The sequence below is a fragment of the Sinocyclocheilus rhinocerous genome, unplaced genomic scaffold, assembly GCF_001515625.1.
Source record: "Sinocyclocheilus rhinocerous isolate Xijiao unplaced genomic scaffold, SAMN03320098_v1.1 scaffold304, whole genome shotgun sequence".
NCBI classification, from domain to species: Eukaryota; Metazoa; Chordata; class Actinopteri; order Cypriniformes; family Cyprinidae; genus Sinocyclocheilus; species Sinocyclocheilus rhinocerous.
This window is the reverse complement of record NW_015659941.1, coordinates 1,557,263-1,563,863: the sequence shown is the minus strand read 5'-3', so window position 1 is coordinate 1,563,863 and position 6,601 is coordinate 1,557,263.

Genomic DNA, 6,601 nt, shown 5'->3' with positions numbered 1-6,601 from the left:
TCATTTGCTTCAAGTCATTTCTTATTTCTTACTTTTGATTGTTGGGTTGAAATATGACCTGGACATGTTCTTCAGAAGTCTTGAATTATAAAATAAAAATATTTCTAAATATAAAAATGAAAAATTATTTTTCATTATTTGACGACAAATTTGATCTAAATCCTCATTATTCTTAACTCCCATTCTTATTTTTTTTATTTAAATCATCATATACTGTAAGGCAATACAACAGTACAATAATTTACAATTAAAATAATATTTATTATGTATCTATTAAGTAAATTTGTATTACAGTAATGAGAATTTGGGGGTCAAATATGCATAACTGACATAAAAATAATGTTTCGGTATCTTCATTTATTTGAATATGATGAAGTAAAATATAATTTTTTTCCCCCTCTTTTCGTAAATGTATGGCACATTCAGTATTGCAACATGAACATATCATCAAACACGCTAACCTTGGAATAAATTACACCACTGACAGAGCACTGTAAAACACATTTTGACAAGCTAACCTAAAAATGCTTCAGGTAACATCTAAATTAAGTGGTTTTATTCACGTAGTCATCACAAATATTACTTGCTATGAATGAAACAACCTGACTAAAGAAAGTAATTTTAAGGTTTAGATTATAGGTAGAAAAACGCACTTGAAAAGTTTTTGAAATTTCACATATAAAATGTCCCACTACCTGACAGATATTACTCTAATAAGTGATCTGAGAAATCACACATCTCTGTAAAAGTAGAAAACAGCAAAAGTAGTCAGTTTTCCTATAAAGTGCTCAAACAGAATGACAGTAGTGGCATTTTTTAGCTCATCAGAAACACTCTCTGCATGTCAGTGTTTGCTGACTTGTCTTTGGGGGGCAAGGCTTTGCAAAGGGGGCGTGTCACTTAGGAAAATAGACACAGTTTAGCGAAAAACTGCATTTTTACATAAAACGTCATATTACCTGATGGATATTTCTGAAATAAGTGTGCTGAGACACCACACAAATCTCTGTGAAAGTAGAGACAACTGTTTTTCTTAGATCTCAAATATAATGACGTTAATGGCATTTTTTATCCCATCAGAAACACTCTCTGGCCATCAATGGTTTTGCATGTCGGAGCTTGCTGACCTGTCTTTGGAGGGTGCGGTTTTGCAGAGAGGGTGTGTCACTTTTTAAAGGGGTCATATGACGTTGCTAAAAAGAGCATTATTTTGTGTATTTAGTGTAATGCAATGGGTTTATGTGGTTTAAGGTTCAAAAAACACATTATTTTCCACATATTGTACATTATTGTTGCTCCTCTATGCCCCGCCTTTCTGAAACGCGTCAATTTTTACAAAGATGAGAATTTTCCCAGCCTCACTAGCTGCTGCCTGTCTGTCAGGAAGCTGGTGATCCACTGACAGACAGAGGCGGGCACGGAGAGCTGAGTTAATTTGGGCAGAAGGAGGTTTGGGATGATAGTGTTAAACGCCGAGCTGAAGTCCACAAACAGGATCCTCACATAAGTCCCTGGTCTGTCTAGATGTTGCAGGATGTAATGCAGTCCCATGTTGACTGTATCATCCACAGACCTGTTTGCTCTGTAGGCAAACTGCAGGGGGTACAAACAACAAGCGCTACTCTACACTGCTCAAAATTCGCGTTTGAATCATCAGTGGCAAATTCTTTAATATAAAAAACGTACTTACAGTCTTTGAGTCAGAACAGCCGGCATTGTAGGCTCAGGAAACAGTCCTCCGTTAAATGCGTTGCACACACACAAATATTTGGTTTGAACTGTTCTGGAACAGTGTTGTAAATACAACTTAACCACTGATTTCTAGTTGTGTCCTCTTTTGGAAGGCCAAACAAAGTAGCTTCGCTTTCATAACGAAACACACAGCGTCTCCACGATATGGCGGCGGCAACAATACTACAGCGAGAATCAAAGTTACGTCTTCTTTCTTTGCGTGAACATTTGGCGGTGTTATGCAAATCTTCCCACACAGTGACGTAGACATGTGGGGGCGTGTTTAAACGAGGCGTTTTAGGAGGGCGTGGACGAGTCTTAACTTTTATAAAGAATATCTCTTTGGGTTTGAGACTTTAGTCTTTGCAACTTTAGGGATCTTATCTATGCACAAACAGCTTGTAACACTCCAAAGAGGAAGGAAAACTTTAAATTGCATCATATGACCCCTTTAAAAATCTGTGAAAAACTGCATTTTCACTTTTTACAGTGAGGGATACATCCAGAGCCAGAGAATTAACGCCATTCTCAAATCCACTGGGAAGCCCTGCCTGGGACAGAGAGAAATTAAACATCAGTTTGATGCACAGACAAATCTAGAGGCAGAAAATATGCTGAAATTAAAAAATCAGTTCCATGATGTACTGTAGAAGAAACTGCCAGGCTGTCTAAATCCTCCTCCCTCTCCCTTTCTCCGTCTTGCTCCCATGTTTGGGAAACAGCCAGCAGCCTTGGCAAGGATCGTGAAGAGAACATCATAGTTTAGTTCATCACAGTAAATGTGTGTGAGAGGCTGGCAGTGCCGGACTGGCGGCTGACATGCCCACTGCGCGCCCCAGGTGTGTCCTCTCCTGCCCAGGGCTAGCGCATGGCACATGAAAGCAGGATGAGGGCTCTCTGGACCGGAGTGGAAGACAGAGAAATACTCTGGCCAAATGAATGTGTGAGCCAGGGGAATGCTGTCAGCAAGCATGTGTCAGTGTGTGGGAGTATGTCAGCTTTCCCAGACTCCTCTTGTGCTGGCCACAAAGGAGTACGCTTCTCTTACTTCAGATTGAAAATATCCTCAATGAGACGTTAATTAACGGGATGCTCTGCTTACAGTTTGCAGCACCACAAATCCCTGGGCTTATTCTTGTTTATACATATTTAACATTTAAAGGGAAAGTTCACGCAGAAATTAAAATTCTGACATCACTCACCCTGCATGATTTTCTTTCTTCTGTGGGACAGAAAATTAAAGCTTTTGAGTAATAAAAACGTGAATGGTGGATTACTGTCAGTTCCATAAAGGACAAAACGGCAGCATATAATTATCATATAAGTTATGTGCTGCCCTCTATCCATAAAATGTGCTTATTTATTTTTCTGAAGCCATGTGAAAAGTACAGGCCGATTTAAATAGCTCTTTACTTCAATTCTTGCTTTCTGTCTTAGTTCTCAAAAGCAACACTTTCACTTATTCAGACCTTATGTGTTTGGAGTCACTAACATCAAACTTGACAAAACATTTCATATTTACTATATAATGTATGTGTGAGATTGAGAGGTAAAACAAAGAGCAAGCTTTTCGGTGAACAATGAATATTGATAATGAATATGTGTTCTTCATATGACTTCAGAAGACTCGGGATATTATAGAAAATTACAACAGATTATATAAATAGAGGAGCAGAAGATATCTGATTTTGTAATTAAGATTTTAATTTAAACAATTTCCTATTCATAAATATATAAGAACTTTATTTTTCTAATTTATACTTTTGTAATTGAGAACTTTCTCTTTGTAACTTGCGAAGAAAAGACATCTGTTGGTGACATTAGGCATGAAGAATTACTAAATTTTCATCATTTTCATTAGGAAGGCACTAGAGCAGAATAGGTTAAAAATACAATATTCCTTTGAAATATCCCTTTAAAAAATCCAAATGATTATTACAATTTTATTTAGTATTACAATTTGCTCCTGAATTTTCCATTCTTCAAGAAATCCTTAAAAATGTATCACAGTTTCCACAAAAATATAAAGAAGCACAACAGTTTTCAACACTGGTAATAATAAGAAATATTTCTTAAGCAGCAAATTTGCATATTAGAATGATTTCTGAAGGATCATGTGACACTGAAGACTGGAGCAATGATGCTGAATATTCAGCTTTGCATCACAGAAATCAATTTTGAAATGTATTTAAATAGAAAACAGTTATTTTAAATTGTAATAAAATTTCACAATATTACTGTTTTACTGTATTTTTGACCAAACAAAAAGATGTATTTCAAAAAGTTTTACCGATGCCAAACTTTTCAGTGGTAGTGCAACAAAACAACTATCCCAGAACCTTTACAAATACAGAAGAAAAGGAATAAAAACACGGTTTTGGCAAGTGACAGCAGATGCTGCACGTAAGCACTGAAAGCATGTGATGGCATCTCGAGAGATGGATGAGGTGATCAGTTGTGAAATTCAGCCTAAATCACAAACCCTAGAGCAAGAGCCACTAATGCTAGACTGATCTAATAGAGAAGCATTTACAGAGTCTGCCAGATGTTCACGCTCACAGAAAAATGAACACAGACTTCTGACCAGCAGCACAAAATTTGGTTAACTCTGCAGCTTAAAGGCAGAGTAAGCGATTTCTGGTAGCCAATGTTGATATTTGAAATCACCAAAACAAACACGCCCCTACCCCAAAAGGGTCTTGCCCCTATTTTGATAGCTCCGCCCCACATATACGTACGCAACCCAGGCAACGATTAGTTCTGTGAAACAAAGCAAAACCAATGTTACACCGTGTCTACAGACATGAGCGGCAAGGCGCAACAAATCCCCAACAGAAAACTGCTGCCGGGTTCTATTATGACGTGCTGACACAAATTTCAAATGGTTTTCAACGGTCGTTTGATCGCGTCCAGTGTAGGCAGACTTTAGCTGTTGTAGACACGGTGTTACTCACCTATTGTGAGAAGAAACAAAGCAACCTCGGCGTCCGATCGCAGGCCTCCGCTCCTTGAGTTCTCTCCAGCGCTGGAAAGCTGATCCGATATTTACACGGGTCCTACTTCTTGCCTTATCCTTCCGCAGACGTTTTCCTCTTTTGTTTTTTATCCACCATCCCTATCTTTCTGTCGCTCTGCTCGGCTAATGTCCGTCCCATGCACTGAAAGCTCTCTCCTCCACATCACGAGTAGACATGCCCCTTATTGCTGATTGGCTACAAGTTTGTTTTGCTATTCGGCCCGAATCAGTTTTCTAAAGTGTTTTTGAAAAATCACATACCCTGCCTTTAAAGCTAGAATAAACTTTAAGTATGTAAGATCACATCAACAGAAAGTAGCAGCTTAAAAAAAGTGGTCAAATTGGTTCTAAATAGTAAGGCTGAGTAATTGATTTGAAACAAAAGTTCACTCTTCAACTTGGATTTCAATGACGTCTTTACAGTCAGACCTGACTGGGCCTCATTTCCGGTCCAGTCAGAGTTCTGGTCAGGTCTGGTCATCCTCTGGTGTATATATGTATCAGATTCCAGCTGAGGCATGTCAGCCGCCTCCCTGGGGGCCATTATTCAGAGGTGTAATTGGCAGAGTGGTGCACAGAGATGCCCTTGGGAGCCAACAATTCATAACCCCCTTAAAGCCAATATCCGATACCTGAAAATACGCTGAGACAAGAGACGGGTGTGTGAGAAGAGAGAGAGAGATGGACTGCTTCATCACAGAGAGAAGTAATGGCTGTGTATTGATTGCTCTCAGCCGAGACTCCGATTTCATGTTTAAAACAACACTGATCCTCATTAGGCCAGGGAGGGAGTACAGAGAGACAAACACTTAGCTATCACTTTCAAGGACACACAAGTGCACAGAGAAAGAGGTGAAACTAGGAGGAGAGGGGAAACACAAGAAGAGAGGAGCAGATGAGGACAAGAACGGACAGGAGCTTCACTCCTTAAAGGGGTCATAATGTGAGGCATCAAATTGTCATCGATCTTTTGAGGTAAAAGAGTACAGTGTAGCATGAAAACATTCTGTAACCCTTTCGTTACTTCAAACATCCTCCACAGTGGAAAGAAAAAAAAGTGTATGTTCTGAAACTAATCTACTGAAATGATTCACATGAACTTCCCAAAACTTTCTGACGTCAGGCACATGAATCATCTCAACATGGCCACTCACATTTAACACCTATATGAGAAATTCAGAAACAGATATATATTACTGTTATAATTATTATGAACATAAAAAACATAATTGTCAGAAGACATAAGTTTTTCATTAGTTTTTCTAATGTTTATGAATCATAATAATTATTATTTTTATAATGGTAACAATAATAATAATAAAAATATATTATATATATTAGTGCTGTCAAACAATTAATCATGATTAATCGCATCCAAAATGAAAGTTTTTGTTTGCATAATATATATCTATATATGTGTACGGTGACCGTGATTTCACCAAGTACAACATGTTCCTGGATCAACATCCTTGTTAATCCTGGAACAGCATTCCAATTAACCAATCAGAACTGAGGGATAACTTTTCAGGAAATATCTGTTTTAGGCTTACGATCAGAGTTAGGTGATTCTACACCATACCTGTCAACCCTCTCGTTTTTCCCGGGATGCTCCCGTATTTACCATTCTATCCCGCTATCATCCCGTTTAAATATTTTCCCGTATTTCTCCCGTATTTTTAATCTTTCTATAAAAAAAATCCCACTGGGCATATTTTATATGTTTGCTACATTCGCTTCCGGTAAAACTCCTGTAATTTGTATGGGCCAAACCTCATTATATGAATAATCACGTCAACAAATTCCAAGGTTGCCCAGTTGCCAGCTCTTGTATGAAAAGCATCTTTCTCACACGAC